This window comes from Sander lucioperca, chromosome 19 (genome assembly GCF_008315115.2).
Source record: "Sander lucioperca isolate FBNREF2018 chromosome 19, SLUC_FBN_1.2, whole genome shotgun sequence".
Taxonomy (NCBI): Eukaryota; Metazoa; Chordata; class Actinopteri; order Perciformes; family Percidae; genus Sander; species Sander lucioperca.
Window position 1 is genome coordinate 16,174,292 of NC_050191.1, and position 18,153 is coordinate 16,192,444.

The 18,153-nt window shown below is 42.1% G+C and overlaps 1 protein-coding gene across 7 annotated transcripts in view; it reads left to right on the top strand.

Annotated features, from left to right (window-relative positions):
• sash1a (SAM and SH3 domain containing 1a) overlaps positions 1-18,153 on the top strand; it is a 259,596-nt gene that overhangs the window by 180,146 nt on the left and 61,297 nt on the right. Inside the window, exon 1 of one of the 7 annotated variants that reach the window (XM_031322606.2) lies at positions 601-827. The exons of the other annotated variants lie outside the window; for them this stretch is intronic. The gene's annotated coding sequence lies outside the window, so the exon portion shown is untranslated. Of the gene's footprint in view, positions 1-600; positions 828-18,153 lie in introns of those variants that run through there. 7 annotated transcript variants of the gene reach the window in all.

Sequence of the window (18,153 nt, forward strand, 5' to 3'; positions counted from 1 at the left end):
TTTTCTCTGACTCTCTTCTTGCTTTTCTTCCTTTCCGCCAGTACAGTGTGGTAGCTGGGCCACTTTGAGCGAAAAGGCAGAAAAAGAGAGTGACATCAGGGAGGGAGAGAAAGAGAGGGATCCGAAACCTTAGTAGCCCTGTAATTTTCTGCTCTGTTCCTATGATTGTATGTATGACCATTACAGACAAATGAGTCGATAGGAGATTGTCCTGCCAGCTGGGCCACTTTGTATGTGTAGATGTGCGAGTAAACAGTATGTGTGTGTGTCTTATTTTAGCATGTCTGCACTACTTAGGTGTGTCTGGGTGGAGCACAACATTCTTGACTCTTACGGAAGAAGACACCTTTTTAACAAGAGGCGACAAAGAGATGCTACATGGGTGTGTGTGGGAGAGACAGCGAGAACAAAAGAGACCAGAAGCGAGATTGAAAAGGAAAGGGGAGGGGACCGAGAGAGGAAGGCCAGACCAAGTCCATTTTGAAATGGGCAAGAAATGCGAGACTTGCTAAAACATTTTTGAAAAGAAGGGGAAAAAAGAGCAAGAAATGTGGAGCGAAGGATGAGATCCCTCCCTCCTGCCAAATCCCAGTTACTGTAGGCTATCCTATAGCTAACCCTCCCTCCTCTCCCTCCTCTCCCTGTCCCATGTGAGCAGCAGCCCGATGACTGGACCTCTCTGTGTCTCCGCTGCTTACGCTTTGCTGCGCTCCGGCAGACATGCATTGTTCTCCACTGTACACCACTTGTTGCTCCCATTCTCAAAGACTTAGTCTGTGTTAGCTCTGCAGGAAGAATCGACAGGGAAATACTTGAGCTGGCTCGTCGTGAGTACTGACATTTAAATTTTTGGGCTTTTGTCAGGGGTGAAGAATTGTCTCATTCATTTGTTTGCCTTGTCAGAGAGTTTTGCCTTAAGTTTCTGAGTTTGATCAATGTTAAGGTGATATGTGCAGTAGGATATTTCTAAACATGATAGTGAAGTTGGCAAGCTGTGAAAAGAACGGAGAGAAACTTTTGTCATATGTTGGCGAGAGAAATGCTCCGGTAGTGAGAGCCTTTCTAGCTCTCCTCTTGTTTCTGACTGACTAGCTCCATTTTTGCTGACTCACTCTATTAACTTAATACACATGCTGTGTGGGTGTGTGTACATGTGTTGTACCTGTCTTGTCTGCTACCATCTTAATGCGCTTATGTGTGTCAGTCAAATTTAATAATTTTCTTTGTGTTCCTACCCGAAAATGTAAATGTAGTTGAGACAGAGGGAGAGAAAAAATGAGAAAGAGACACTGGCATACTGCTGCATCACTGTTTGTCATCATTCTCTCAGGTCCTTATTGATTTCCTTCTCTCCGGTCGCTGAACGAGAACAATGGCCCCACGCCTGGCCAAGACCCCGAGTAAATAAGCCAACTAAATATCAACACCACATCTCCTGCAAGATGTTGTTCATTGATTTGCTTTGTTGCCAGATGTGCACACACACACACACACACACACACACACACACACACACACACACACACACACACACACACACACATATAGAGACACGCACATATACACAATCTGGCCTTGTCGTCTAGAGGGACTCTATTGTTTGCCGCGCATAATTGTTTGGGTGTATGTGTCTAAAGGCTTGTCCAAAAGGTCTTGGACAATGAAGTCTGTCACTAAGGGGATGTGGATTTCTATCTCTCTCTCTCTCCCTCCCTCTCCTTTTCCTGTCCAAGTCCCCCTTCACATCTGGATCTCCCCACCAGCTGACAAGGAACAAGGGAGCGGATGGAGGGAGGAAGGAGGTGTGGAATGGGGGTAAAGAGAGAGGGATAGAAATGGGAGGAATGGGAGTTTGCATAGGCCAGAGTTCCCTTGGTAGACTCCCCCCAGTGCAGGAAGAAAAGCCACACAATGTCATTGTGAATGCCCACTGTGTGAGAGGAAACACAAATGGTATGAGAGAAAACACAAATGGCGTATGCACAGACGGAAAGCACTTCCTTGCACACACGCAAAGACACATTTAAGTTCACATATGTGCACATAATACGCAAATACCCCCATGGACATAAATGCACACATATCCAAATGCATGTAATTGAACACACTCTGAAACATACATACTCATACAGATGCCGGTGACAGTGAAGCAGGCATTAAGCCCATTGAACTGACTCATATGCTGCTGTAGTATTTAGCTCAGAGAGGAGACTGCTGGTGCTTCGTGGAGGGCTTTGACCGTAGTGTGTCGAGTTTTCATTGGGAAGTTTTCGCCCCAGGCTTTAGCTGTCAGAGCAATTCCTGTTATCGGTCAGTCTCTTTACTCTCCTCTACCTTTGGCTCATCACTGAGTGTCTGTCCATAGCTGGACTCTAATGAGACTCCCTAAAGTTGAAACTATAGTGAAAAGCTCTACTTTAAAGAGAATCACTTGGCATGTACTTCTCTATGCTTTTTCATTTTCTCTGCCAGATGAAACTGCACATGCCAGCTGCTGTTGCAATGCTCTGCCAGAGCTGGGCAGCCACTCCTGTGCCTGTTTGTTCATGCAAGGGCAGGGCTAAGTGCCATGGCAACAGGTGTGTGTTGACATCATTAGCGTTAAGCAAAAGGCAAGGCAGTATGGACGCACACTTATTCAAAGGGGCGAAAGTGTCGCTCACATCTGTTTTTGAGGTACTTATGCAGTGAGTGTGATCTGCGGAGGAGTGGCTATGATTGGGACAGTGATAAAAACACCAGCCTTCATTTCCTCCTCAGCCTCCCAGGAATGGTTAGACTGTGCAGTTTCTGCCATATGTGCATGTGTAATTCAGCCATCCCTCTGTCAGTGCAGCTGGTCCGTGTCTGTCTGTAACGCTACTTTTCAGTTTATTTCTAGCTGTTACGAGCTAAGCCAACGTTAATACTATTACTTCTCCTGTAAATGTCTTGCAAATAATCAGTTTTAGCTTTGTGTGTCTTTCAATATAAAATATGTCATATATTAACATAATAGTGATGTGTTCAGTATCAGGATGTCACTAGGCAGACCCGAGCACCACGGCCAATGATTGAGCGTCATTTGGCAGCGCTGTACTGTACAGTATGTTTTAGCCAACAAACCAGAGTAATGAGTGAAATGTGTTCAACTGGGTAACAAAGCTGTAGTTTGTTTTGGTCAAGGTAATAGTATTCACTCGGCGGTGATGTCAACAGTGTGCACAACAACGTCAAATAGAGAATCAGACAGAGGTGGAACAAGACCGAGGCTGATGACAAATAAACCACCACAGTGGGAAACAATGAATGTATGAATGAATATAAATAAATGTGGGAAGCATTGAAAAGGTCTTTAAGACCCTTACAACAAACAGTGTATTAAAGTTTGTAACATGTAAATCATATATCGCAACATACATACTAACCGATACTAAAGTGAAAATCAGTAAAAACAAAGAACCAGTTTAGCACATCAGTGGATTTCACTGACAGTCAGCCATATTGATGAGTCAAAGTATGCTACATTGCAGCCATCTGGGGTATTTTTTTTATATTGTCTTTGTATGTGTTAGGAGAACAGGTCCTCTTAGCTTTGTGAGCTGGACTGAATACATAAGCAAGGACTGCAGATGGGATTTTACTGATCCTCCTCTCTTTCTCTTCGCTTCTCACTTCTCTCATTCATCCAGCCTCTTTTATTTTAGGACAAATTAGTTTTCAGAGCAGCACCTTACGCTTATCCGTCTTACATTTTTGATCCCCCACCTGCTCTTTTTATGTTTCTGCTCTTATCTCAGCGCCGCACACACACACACACACACACACACGCACGCACGCACGCACGCACACGCACGCACGCACACACACACACACACACACACACACACATCTTCATTGCCTTGAATCAGAGATTTGTCAAAGTCAGTTCATACCCTGCAAGACAGATTGTGGCACCTTAGAGTGGGGGTCTGGTCTGTGCTGATGTGGCATATACTGTAGGGCTGCACACAAAGAAATATAGGTATGTGCTTCGTCATATGTGTAGAAACAAAACCGCATACATCAAATCAGCTTTTGGACGTTTAAAAAACTTGTGGGGTTTTTGTTGTCAGGTTCATATTCTGCAGTATCATTAGTATCCTTGCTGAAGGTCCACCATGAAGAGTTTCATGAGATTTCTGCCTCATTGCTACAGTTGGTTCCAATTACAGAGGCATTCCCTCGTTAGCCATAGCTGAGACATATTTGTGTAGGTTGTCCAGCTTCTCATGTAGGATCCAAGACTTTTCATATGTCATGGACAGACTGATGGACAAAAACATATAGCTCCACTCGAAGCATGGGTTAGAGGCAACTGTTCAAGTAATCTGCTCATTAACTTGGCTGCATGCAAATATAATCACAATGTCAGTCTTCGAATCAAGTCAAGTAGGGCAAGTGTATACGAAACGAACCATGGCAGTTTGTTTTCATGTGCTGCTGCAGGCAGGCAAATTATTTGTAAATAATCTTTTCTTGAATTAGGCAGAGAGTAAAGAATGTTTCTGCAGTGATATGTGTTCATTGAGTGGGCGTGCCAGTGGCACCCAAAATATCATCATTGCAAATTATCTGCAATTTTCTCAAAACCTATTCAGTCTACAGCCTGATTGCTTTTGACAGGTTTCCAAGCATAGATATAGAACATGTTCTATATCTATGTTTGCAAGTCTGTCACAATAGTTCATTCTGCTGTCTGAGTCTGTGAAGTAGAGGACTTTTTTTAACATTAAATCACTCATCCTGTCTACATAAGTCCTATAGCTCTCTTTATTTTGCCATTTTCATCCTTAACTATATTGTGTGATATATATATATACACTATATTGTGATATATATATATATATTGTGTTAACAGAAAATGTGTGTATACGGCGTGTGTATATGTGTATGGATCTGGTAGGTGCATACAGACAGAATACTCATACAGGTGCCGTGTCTTGCATGCCTGATTATGTTGTTACAAGCTTACACTACAGTGTAATTCTCTGTGCTTCTGCTGATTTTATAAAATCTGGCTTTGAAAGCTCATTGAATCTATTTTGAAACAGGTCAGAGGCCAGATATTGTATAAATCTCCAGCAAAATCAGAGTTTTGAGCGTGTCACAGGTTACACATCATATTGAGATGAGAGGATTACAGCTATTATTGGTGAAGAAAGAATATTCCCTGATTATAGCCAGACTGTGTGTGTGGATACAAAGAGCTCTGATTACCTCTGGCACTGCTGCCCCACTTCCCAGGATACCAAGCATTGACTAACACAGTAGGGGGACAGGAAAGGCTGTAGGCATACACACTCTTACGTACAGTACACACAGGCACACATCAAACACAGTGATTAGCACTTTGTAAATTCATCTCATGCTTTACTGTCAGCCCACATTTCCATTTTTTACTCTTTTTTTTAGAATTTAGAATGTATCAATTCTGTGGAGTTCTGTATTAAATACACACAATATAGGCATCAACAACATATACAACATGGTACAGAGCTAATATTTCAATATAAAACATGCATGGTTTTGGATGATTACCTTTTTGAATTACGGTGTGTAGCACATCACTGAGTACTCCATAAAACACCAATAAAGTATGACAATCTCTCTTAACACCAGCCGTCCACATATACACACACACACACACACACACACACACACACATGCTTTTTCCTGTTTGTGTTGCCCATGGCAACGGCTTGGCTAGCATTGGTGGTGATGTCAGCAGTGATGTACGAGTGTTGGAGTGCAAGGGGATGACCTCAGCAGAGGAGAAGTCCCAGAGGACTCATATCAGCTGCAGCCAGCGCTCGCCGTCAGGACTTTCTCACACTCAGTATCCGTACGAACAACTAAAGCTGCCCTGACCCCTATAAACCCCAACTTCTGATCCACAGGCATCACAAATCACCAGCACCCAGCATGACAAAGACCTTTGACATGCACAATGCAATTGATGAAATTAAAGGTACACTGTGGAGCTTTTGGTCAGGAGGGGCACTGCAGAGCAGTCTTATTTACTGGGTAATAGCTAAGAGTCAAGCATGCAACTAAGCCTGTCTCCATGGTGTTAAAATATTTTTTAGAGGCCAATTCAGCTCCTACATTAAATGTTTTAGGACATTCAGCAAGCATTCTGGTCATGTCTATGAAATTAAAAGGGTGACAGCCCATGCATGATGCCCTTTGGTTTCATGCATTTTCACAGTTGGCTGTAGTAATGTGGAAAACAATAAAAGAGTGTAAGAACACAAAGACACAAAGACCACTAGCTAATGTCAGCAATGCAGATTAGAAAAAAACTTTTTGCAAATATTTTATGAGAAGCATGTTTGTCAGGACTTCATGATGCATTCAGTATATTTTGGTTACAAATATTGAGAGTAAACAATGTTAACATTCAGTCAGTGAGTGTACCTTTCTGTTGCGAAACAAATTGAAATCGTCAGTGTGTATGCTGTAATTTAATTAGGGTGTAGTTATAGTATTTCCTGTAAGTAAGGCCAGTGGTTATGCTCATCAGCCTTGGTTTGAGGCTTTTGGCTTCTGGCACATGTGTCCTGCGGCTTTTTTCAGTGGGCAACTAAGGCAGCTATGTTCGTGTTATGGTTTGTTGTTGGCATCAATGTATTTTCGCTGATATTCAAGCCTATTAGATCCAGCTCATCCATTTTGCCTCAGAATGGTGGCCTCTGTCCAGGTTGGCCCAGAGGCTGCCCAGCCCTCTCTTCTAAAGAAACAGTCCATAAATGAATGGTTGCCTGCCTCTCTCTCCGAGGACAGCTGTTCTACCAGCCATGGATGGAAAAAAAACAAGCATAGGAGCAACAACCACATTCATGGATACAGATTAGGAATGTGCATACTGTATGTGTGTTCTAGGCACAGGCGAGTCCATGTGTGCTCTTGTTTGCATGAACCTGTTCATGTGTCTATAAGTTGTGAACTCTTATGAGGTGTAGGAGATCAAGAGCCTGTAATAAATACATTTTCCTCTGGATTAATTTTGCTTTAACGTCTCACTCAAAGGTGGGTGTTTAATGGCTGTTGTAAAAGTAAAGGTTGGTAAACACATAAAAGTGCTAAAGTGAAAACAGTGTGTTCTAAATGTGTGGGAGGAGGGAGAGATTAATGTGCAGGTTTCTGATAGTCTACCAACATGGAAGGTTGTTTTCTGTCTTTTACACTAAATTGATTTCATATTAATATAGTTCTTTGAGCAAATTCATCATGAAGGGGCGCCTGGGTAGCTCACCTGGTAGAGCACGCCTAAAATGCCCAAAAAATAATCTTAAAGGGAGTTGCCCTAGGGCAGTTGAGAAAATGTGCTGTCTGTGGGAGAGAAAGCTCCATTTGCAGAGAAAATGTGTTTCCGTACTTAAAGGAGAATTCCGGCCAATTTTTACGTTAATCTTGATCGCTATAGCTATGCTAGTACTTTCGATAGAAAAAACCCCAACCCGAATCAGTGCAGGTAACACGGAGAAGCTGCATCTACGTACTACAAGCGTCCCCTGAGCTAAAACGGCGGTGGTCGGGGCAAGTTTTAGAGTGCCTTTGTGCCTCTTAACAGACACAAAATGCAATTAATATGTCTGTGCCACATGAACAGGGCCCTTACGTGTCAACAAGATGCGTTTTCAACTCAGACATTGTTTAAATTCACCTACCCTGGTCCTTGTATCGATCCTGTCGGTAGCTAGCTTGCCCTGCTAGCTGATAGCCGTTAGCCGTTAGCCATTAGCTGCTAGCTGCCGTCCAGTGAGTGTATTCAGACAGGCTTCTGTGATAATCATCCCAATAACAATCCACGGAGCGGCGGTGGTGTTGCTATGTCCTCCAGAGGACAGGTCATGTCACGTCTTGAAGTGTATTCCCCCCTAAAAAAAACAGTAGCTAGTGCGGTAGTAGCTGTTAGCTGCTAGCTGCCCTCCGGTGAGTGTGTACAGCCAGATAGCCGTTAGCTGTTAGCTGCTAGCTGCCATCCGGTGAGTGTATTCAGCCAGGCTTTTGTGATAATCATCCCAATAATAATCCACGGAGGCTAGCTTTAGCTTGCGCTTGGAGCAACAAATTCATCTGCCTGTTTCCCCGCTCTGTCTGTCTCGTTCTTTCCAACTCTTGTGAGGCTAGTTCTTCGTCTGTATACTCGGGTTCGAATAAATAAGGACGACCATCAAACTCAAAAGGCTCTTCCGTGTGTTGTATATCTGCTATATTCTCCATAGTTACTCCAAGCTTCTTCCCTTATAAACAACTCCGCTCTTCACTCTTCACACACTACGCTCCAATCTGCACACTACTGTTTACCTTTTCCTGCTACAACTGAATTCCCAGGAGACAGCGCGATGCTACAGCTAAGCTTCAGTAACGCTATTACTGTGCAAGCCACAGACATTGTTTAGCCCGTTTCCATGTAGTTACATAGTCACTGATATGGTCATAACCGCTACAGTGCTCAATTACCTATTTTGAGGGGGAAATAATCTAAACCTTTCGCTGTGAAGGCATGATCTGTCCTATGCAGGACATCAACCAGACCACCGGGCGCTCCGTGGATTTTTATTGGGATGATTATCACAGACAGTGTTGCCAACTCTTTTCCAATGAAAGTCGCTAGCACCAGCTCCAAAAGTCGCTAAAAGTCGCTAGATGACGTCATACGCTCATTTGTATATTGTTGACATCATTACGCAATCATTTGTATAAAGCTTAGTGGTTGTGTCAGCAAGGTAGATAGAAAGAAATAGAACTCTTTAGCCAAATAATCACAAATTCAATACAGGAATGTATTTTACCTTATAATTATTACTTAGGTAGCCTATCTTTGAAGTAAAAAAATCTAAGAAATTCTACAAAGGGAGGGAAAAAGATCGATAAAGAATTCTCAAAAAGGCTGGCTTGCCCAGGTCCAGGCCAGCTCAGCGGCGTCTTTCTCCCGTCGCGTCCTGCTGTCTCTCCTACCTACACGGCCCCCGCACACCCTGTCCCCCCCTCCCCTTCTACCTACCTGCGCACTGTGCGCAGTGCTGCTGCACATGAGGAGAGAGGGGAGAGGCTGCTCCGCTGCTCCTCAGTCACAGAACAGTAGACTGTTTTGGCGGCTACAGGAGAGAAATACCTTGCGTTCTCGCTGGACAATACTGGTGACTTTTCTACAGAAAGTCGCCAGATTTGTCGCTAGTCGCTTTTTTGAAAAAAAGTCGCTAAGGTGGTCTGAAAAGTCGCTAAATCTAGCGACAAAGTCGCTAAGTTGGCAACACTGATCACAGAAGCCTGGCTGAATACACTCACCGGACGGCAGCTAGCAGCTAACGGCTAACGGCTAGCTGGCTGTACACACTCATCGGAGGGCAGCTAGCAGCTAACAGCTACTACCGCACTACTGTTTTTTTAGCGGGGAATACACTTCAAGACGTGACATGACCTGTCCTCTGGAGGACATAGCCACACCACCGCCGCTCCATGGATTGTTATTGGGATGATTATCACAGAAGCCTGTCTGAATACACTCACCGGACGGCAGCTAGTAGCTAACGGCTATCAGCTAGCAGGGCAAGCTAGCTACCGGCAGGATCGAGACAGGGACCAGGGTAGGTGAATTTAAACAATGTCTGAGTTGAAAACGCATCTTGTTGACACGTAAGGTCCCTGTTCATGTGGCACAGACACATTAATTGCATTTTGTGTCTGTTAAGAGGCACAAAGGCACTCTAAAACTTGCCCTGACCACTGCTGTTTTAGCTCAGGGGACGCTTGTAGTACGTAGCTGCAGCTTCTCCGTGTTACCTGCACTGATTCGGGTCGGGTTTTTTTCTATCGAAAGTACTCACGTAGCTATAGCGATCAAGATTAACGAAAAAATTGGCCGGAATTCTCCTTTAAGTACAGAAACACATTTTCTCTGTAAATGGAGCTTTCTCTCCCACAGACAGCACATTTTCTCAACTGCCCGAAACGCTTCACCCACATTCCTGTTTGAAATTCCTCAATTAGTGGATTAGTCAGTAATTTTAATTTTACATATGTGCTGCCTGAGCAAGCACAACCCACCCAGTAGCTTGTTTAAATTTGGTTGACCAATCACTGCAGACTAGGCTATTTTGGAAGGAGGACCAAGAGCTCAGACAGAGTGTTTCAGGTGGAGGCACTGCAGCAATGGGTAGTATGAGAAACATAATATATTTTGGAACATCAAAGCATGTAAACCTATTCTAGTAGACCCCAAGAGTACAAATATGATGCTGAAAATGAGTATAATATGGGCTCTTTAAGGAAAGTCACAATTTTTTTTTGTGCAGCTCAGTGTGACACAAACATTACAGACTTCATGGCAGGGGTTTCATTTCTCTCTTTGCTCCCAAAATATGGATATTACCTTGGTACTTGCTGGCAAATGTGTGTCAGATCAAGTATGGTCTTATGTATTATCACTGCTCTGCCCCAGGGGGAGCTGTTGCTCCAGCTGTGGATGGTAAACCCTTTGCCCTGTCCTTCCCCCTGGCTCCATGAAACATCCTCTTGTAACCTCCCTTTGTCTTCTCTGCCTGTCTCTCAATCAGTGTTCTCCTTCCTGTTCCTAGTCTCGTTATGTTCTAATATAGTCAGTAAAAGTTATGATTATTAAACTTTTCTTTCCTATTTTTTATTCACTGACAATGACCGTAGTTTACCCACCTTTCATTTTGTCATTACGTCATACTTAAAAACCCAGGCCGCAGCAGTAAACATGTTTCCACCACATGTACTGCTTTCTGAAGCCAACCATTCATGTGCATAAACAGACTGAATCAGAAGTCTGGTTGAGGTTATGACTGAGCTAAACCCTGGAACTAGACAGTGTCTGAGCTGGGCTGACTTTATACTGGCTACAGTCAAATTATCAGTGTGAAGATGCATCGCCGTGCCTCTGCTCTTTACAGCTTTACATCCAGGTAAGTAAAGCCTTTGCCTTCTGCACATTTCACCCATCATTGATAATTATGTCAGGGATGGTGTCAAAGTAAAATATATGACAAGTGTTTGTGTGTGTGTGTGTGTGTGTGTGTGTGTGCCTGCAGGATGGCTGTCTGAGGGTTTAAAAGAGCGGCCTGGTTATATCTGAATGCTTAAATCAGATTTCATAGTAGCTTGTCTAAATCTTTTATATCATCAGGTGCATTTCTATAGTATAGATTTGTTTTCATACCAATAAATGTGGCTTGATTGTTGGCTTTTGATTAAAGTTTTGATTGAAGCAGCCACACTGCCTAAAAACTTTCTTATTGTACACAAATATTGATCATATTAATGCAAATATATTGAATGGGCCTAAATGCAAGCTGTTGGTGTTTCAGTTGTTATGGTTACACCAATCGTTCATCCTACATTTACTTAGCTCCAGATCCCTAGCTCCCTCCACCCACCAGATTGTGGGACCAGAGCCAGAGAAGTAAGATTTCACACAAGCACACACACCCTTGGAAATACCCCTGCCCAGACTTCGGTTTTTAATTCCCCTTCAGATATGGTATAGAGAGCTGTACATACTCAGGTATGTGCTTTACAAGCCACATGTGCACATATTTTTTTCTGGTCTGAGATAATCATGACCAGATGATCTTGCAGCTGTCCCTCAATATATTCCTAACTTTGACAAGGAGAGACAGAGAAAAAGTGTAGAGAAAAGAGGAGAAAGTAATTAAAACTGGTGTGTCCTCATGTTCTCTAAGACACAGCCCATGTAATTGCAGTAACCCAGTCTTAATATTGCTGTGGACCATTGTTGCTGTCCATCTTTCCTGTCCGTCTCTACTGTCAATTTTAATGGCATTGACTGCATGTACAGTGAAGTTGAGCATTGTCTTGGAAGTGTGGCAGATCATGAATATTGTACTTTTCATGCATTATGAAGGGGATTAGATAGTGGTGCGAGCCAGTTACCGATACAGCAGATCCACACCTGCATTCATGCTGATGTTGTATGTAGAGATGCAGTGCAGGGGAAGAAAAAATAATCCGAAAAATAAGGTAAATACTACATTGGCCTGGGCTAAATGCCAGCTCTGCGCCACAGGATATGGATATCTTTACAGCCAGCATGGGCTCAGCACCAAGCCCCGCAGCAGTGCACTCCTCTACCAACACAAGCCTCCTGTGAGTGTGTGCTCCAGCGATCCCTAACTTGTCTTCATCCCTCTGACCATACCTTCCCCACCCAATCATTTTCTTAATCTGTATCTTTTGCAGCCTGTCTGATAGATACGCCGTGGTCTCAAGTTGTACAAGCATATATAGTTTCATAATACTGTATAAAGTATAAAGTAATTTATTAGGCAACACAACATTTGATGGTTGCAGTTTCTCAAATTTGAGGCTTTTCCCAGGTTGATATCATTGTAACTTAAATATATTGAGTTTGTGGTATTTGTTTAGACAAAGTAAATAATGTCATCTTGGGTTCTGAGAAAGTTTAAAGGGCTTTTTTTTTTTATCATTTTCTGACATTGTAGAGGCTAAAAGATAATCAAAAATAAAAATGGATAATGGAACTATTAGCAGCCCTATTGTTACAACACCCATTTTTAGCAAAATACATATTAATGACAAATTATGTTATAATACATTGAAGACATTTTTCCCCAAATGAAGACACGTGCAATATCTTTTCAAACATGGCATATCCTATTCAGTAATGTGTCCTTACCTCAGGCAGAGCCATCTGTATCACAAACTCAATGTTACTCAACCTGTATATAATCTCAGTGGGCCCATTAACCTTTATACTGTTTCTGGTCCCGCTGAGCCGTCTTTGCTCCAGAGAAGCTCCACTCTTCTAGAAGGGTGAGGGGGCAGTGGAGCAGACTCATTACTGGTACATTGGCTGGCCTCTAACCTAGACTGGAAGGACAGTCATTAAACACACAAAGCTAATGACCGCCGACTGCTCCATTTATTTATTTTTTTTAATGTCAGTCTGGATGTCTGTTTGTTGTTGTAGTAGTTGTGTGTGATTGTGTGTTGGCGCATGTTACACACACTGATAAGATCTGTGAGGACATAGATAACGGAGCAACAGAGAGATTGAGGCAGTGAGAGTGAGTCAGAAAGGTGTGTTAATTGGTTAGGAGTGACCATCTGGACCAGAGCTTTCAGACAGGACTCCCCACTAGCCTGTAATGAGGTCTCGTCAGGCCGGAGCAACAATCGCCATGGCTTATGCCAAGCATCGGGGCCTCGCCATGGTAACCTCTAAGCCCTTTTATCACCTCAAAGGTTATGAGTCAGCCAACTACAGCACAGACACACCTAAGTCCTCCCTGATATGGCTTAAATGTTTCAGATAGATAAGTGACTACTACAGAATGTTTTCAAATATTAATTGTAATCATTTTAACAATTATGGTTATAATCAGAATTGGGCATTTAACTACACTGACAGTACTTTTTTACTACATGAAAAGTGTCCTTGAGAACTGTTGAGTTCACATCAAATGCCTTTGTTGTTTACTTATTGTTCTTTTCTTCTCATTCTACTCTGAGTCTGATTTAAATCTTTCAATTTGGCCAATTTCATTTGAGAAGATTCTAGCAGCTGCTTGTCTTCACTAAAGACCCAAAGACATGAATTGACCCAAACAGATTAAAAAAAAGAGAGGAACAATTCAATCACAAAAGTATCTCTTGTCCCTTCTCTTCATATGAGCTTCAATTGTATTTGTTTGAGAGCATAATCCTCCAGATCCACAAGTTTGACCAGGACTTCATTCGTGGCCATGTGAACCTGTTTAAGTAATTAGGAAAATATACAAGTTTTGTGTTTTTGTGGCTCATCACTGCCACTGGGTTCATATTTTGCCAGTGTAAGCAGGATCCTCTGGGCTAAAATGGGGGGAAAATTCCTGTAAAAGTGGAGGGCTACAGTGGTTGAGCTGATCTTGCACTATGTTTGTGTGTTGTGTGGTTGAGTTTCGTGTAGACAGTCAGACAGACAAACAGAGACAGAATGAGACTGCTTCATACTCACACACATACGCACTGTCAGCCAGAAAGTGAGTTTGGTAGTATGAGACACTGTCATAGTGTCTGATTGGTCGTCCTTCCTGCCAGTCATCTGTGCTGTTGACTAAACTTCATTGTGGTGCTCTTATTTTTATTTTTTTAAATATATGCAAGCATTAAGCTGGTTATGGAAGCTATTTTCATTTTATCATCAAAAATGAAATTTAAAATTGAATTTAGCTCAAACCCAAATGTCAACTGATCTCTTTAGATGAAACAATGATCACTAAAATTGAAAAACACTGTGATGTCAGAAAGCAATACAAATGGGTAGGGTACAGAGGAAGCACAAGTAAAAGTAATAAATAATTTGGAAGGACGTGAACAGAGATAAATGTGCGGTGGTCAAGGTTCGACTCAGGGCCAAACTAGCTAATGATGTCGGGGGCGGGGGGGGGGGGAGGTCTTATATAATGTGCTCAGTCCAAGCCACATACTGTACATGCTGTCAGACCGCAGTTAAATCCGGAGCACCGAGCCAGTTATACAGCGCAAGTACAACAATTTAGTCTGAGGTACCTGAAGAACAGACACACATCAACACCACTTTTTCAAACTTCTTACTCTTAAGCATCTGTTGACACTTGAGCTATGAACTCAGGAATATTTGTATATGTGGTTACGGGACAAAATGTAAATCAACAATGATAACCCATTGTTAAAAAGAAGGCTTGTTTTCCTCACTTGTTTAGATTCTTCGTCTGTGTCTTTGTCAGCAGGATATCTGAAAATGGATTTTCAAACAGTCCAGTGGCCCTGCGCCAATGAATTTTTTGCTCTAACAATGAAATAAACTGTGACAGAGATAATATTCCAGATATTAATAGTGTGTTTATGGATGGAATAATTCCATTTGGCTAAAATTGTATGATTATGATAAGAACAATTTCTTGGTGGATGTTTGTATCTTCATTTGGAGAGGTTGTGTTTGTGAATCAGGCAGAAGGTCAGGTCACTTTTCTCCTTTTGGCTCTTGAAATTGATATATAGTATGGGGAAATTATTTAACCCTGGTATTGGCCCAATACTCACCAATATCCCCAACAACAGTCCTAACAGCACAGAGCACTGGGATTTGGTTAAATAATATGTTAGTGTTGAAAATCTGTCTGCACTGAGGTTTTGATATTGATCCTCTGTTGTGAGTCAGAAGACGATTTTTTTTGCATGTCAGCATGTATTTTAACATGGCTGTTTATTTGCCTACTAATGTGCAATTGGCCAAGTATGTGTGACAGATCATATGTTGCGAGTTGTGTGAGATATATGATGGCCGTGTGCATACTGACAGTAATTACAAGACCGTACCACAGAGCTGCCTGAGGCTGGCAAGGAACACGTTATTATAACATCTAATTCATAACCAAATGTCAGCCATGTCTGCAGTCTTTGCTGAGAGCAATGTGATATAAATCTACAGGGAAGGTGAAGCTGTAAATGCTCATAATACGTAGTGCACTGTGAATTTAATTTTATAATGGGCATAAATAGTGGGCTTGAGGTTTTTTTTTTATTGATTTGCAGTTTGCATACAGTTTGTAATTCTGTGTGAGTGAGTGCATGGCTGAGTGTGAGCTGTATATCTGTGTCTGCTTATGTCTGTGTGCCAGGGATAATGTGGCATCTCCAGAACTGGAATTCCTCTCACACCACACTCCACAAGAGACTCTCTGTCTTTCTCTCTGCTTCCGTAGGAACTGAATGTAGTCTGTTTTCTAGTTTCCACTGGTCAAGGTGACTACCGAACAAATACACTCCCAGCTTTTGATTACAATTGTCCATATTCCAAAGAACCAACCATTGCAAAACGCACAGTAACAGTGCCAAAATATATTCATGTTTGACCAACATTTCTAATCCCAGCTTCTTTCTGTGGTGTCTCACTCCATGTTAGACATTAGCTTAGAAAACAGGTGAGAGTGTTTAGGCAAAGAAACAAAGCAGAGATAGACCCATAAAATATTATATCAAGCTCCACTGGCTACTGTCTTGTTAGTACTGGAACTGTACAGTAAATGCAAAGCTGCATTATGAGTGTGCGTGCGTGCGTGCGTGCGTGCGTGTGTTTGCGTGTGTGCGTCCTATGAGATTGGGATGAAACCGTGGGGGATAATCATGTGTTCACAGCACACATGGTCATTAATAACATTGAGGCCAAGCTTATTTTTACTGTATAGCTCAGAGGCTAACATATGGCAGAGCGTCTGACTTGACATAACAGGAGGTGAAGTAGGATTTAATAGACAGTCCAGTGTTGTGCATAGGCACAGGGCACCGTGCTCTGTGGTTTGTAGGTATATTTGACAACAGCAGAGGGCACCACTATGTCCCATTTTACGGCCCCATTTCCAGATAGAGGGACTTGGAGAAAAACACAGAAAGAGGAAGAAACATTTTGAAAGGGGTTTGAAAAGTGGAAGAAAAGATGGCAAAACATACCCATGGGAAAGCTCCTGACTGACCAACAATCTAAAACTGCTCGTCTCGTCAGGCTAAACAGATACAATATCTCTGGGTTGTTTTGGGGATTTGAGTTGCATTTCATGATTTTTTAGCAAATATTATGGTCACATTACATACAGTACTCAGGAAGTGCCTTCTTTATTAACACGGTTTGCATAATTTTCCAGTGCTCCAAGTTGACCTCTTTTTTTAATACTTTGGAATACTCATCTCCTTACTTTGACTAGAGTGCAAATGAATAGACTCTGTGGACCTCAGGAAGAGTAGGTGCCAAGGGATCAATTAGGATCTGAATGAACAAACTTGGGCCATGTTCATATTAGCCAGGGATAACTAATTATGTATAGCTGTGTGTTGCAATAAAGTAGCTGAATATTGTACTTTTTTATACATTACACAGTTACAGATATCTGGAGTATTTCTTAAAGTCAATCATTTTATTCAGTTCTATTTGTTTTTATGGTAGTAGTGTTTTTAATTACTGTTCACATCACTCTCAGTACAGAGTTTTTCCATCATAAAAATCTAGGTTGAACTCTGAGTTTTTAAGTCATAAAATGAAAATGACATTCAGTGAAGTTAATCAGTAAAATGTAGGTTCTTTGAAATCTAACCCAATGTTAGTTTGGGCATTATATTTTTTTTAAGTACTTCCACATATTCATGAGCAACATTTCAGTAAAGTTACAGCAGTTCTTCTTGGGTAGGATTTATTCTGACCACACACATGCTCTGTCCTTATTGTGAAACTGGTCTGTCACAGTACATCTCGTGCAGAGCTCCAGTGCACAGAGTGAGATGACCAGTCGAATGTATGACACACTGAACATCAGCTGTCAGCCTGGCACTGCCACCCTGTCACCAACACAGCTGCCAGCCGAGCCTCATGACCTCCATCCACAGTGAGACCAACACATCTCCACTTGCACCTGTGGACTCGCACAAACAAACAAACAAAAAAACAAACATTCCCTTTATACACTGTTCTTGTTAATTTCCAGCACACATGTGAACATCATTTTAACAAAGATGCAGTTTATTCCTCTTCCCTCAGCCATTTCTCTTTCAAATGCACATCCTTGCCTGCAAATATGCACCAGTCTCAAAAAACACTGTACAGCCAAAGGACCCTGGCCTCTTACACTTTTGGAAGCTCGCTGACATCCAAAGCAACATCTGTCCTTTCAGTCGCGCCTGATTAAAACACTGGAATTTCAGTTCACACACACACACACACACACACACACACATAGACACACACACACACACACACATACACACACACACACACAATAGTGTAACATAATCACCTACCACATGACCATGGAGGCATACACTGCATGGAGAATCTGGGGATCCAGGGCTTAGCAAAAATATGCTTTGTTAATATATCGGCGTTTTTTACACAAAGCACATGAAAGGGACCTGAAATACCACTGCATTAATAAAAGCATGGATTACTACTTGTAAATCCTACCCGGAAATGCTTGTGTCTGTGGGAGGCACAATAGAATGTATGCATATAGAAACTCTACATACACATGTCTTGAGCTAGAGAGTGTGCAATCAAGTAGAAACCAGCCAACACATACAAAACTCTTAGAAATAAATGTCAAATTCACTAAAATG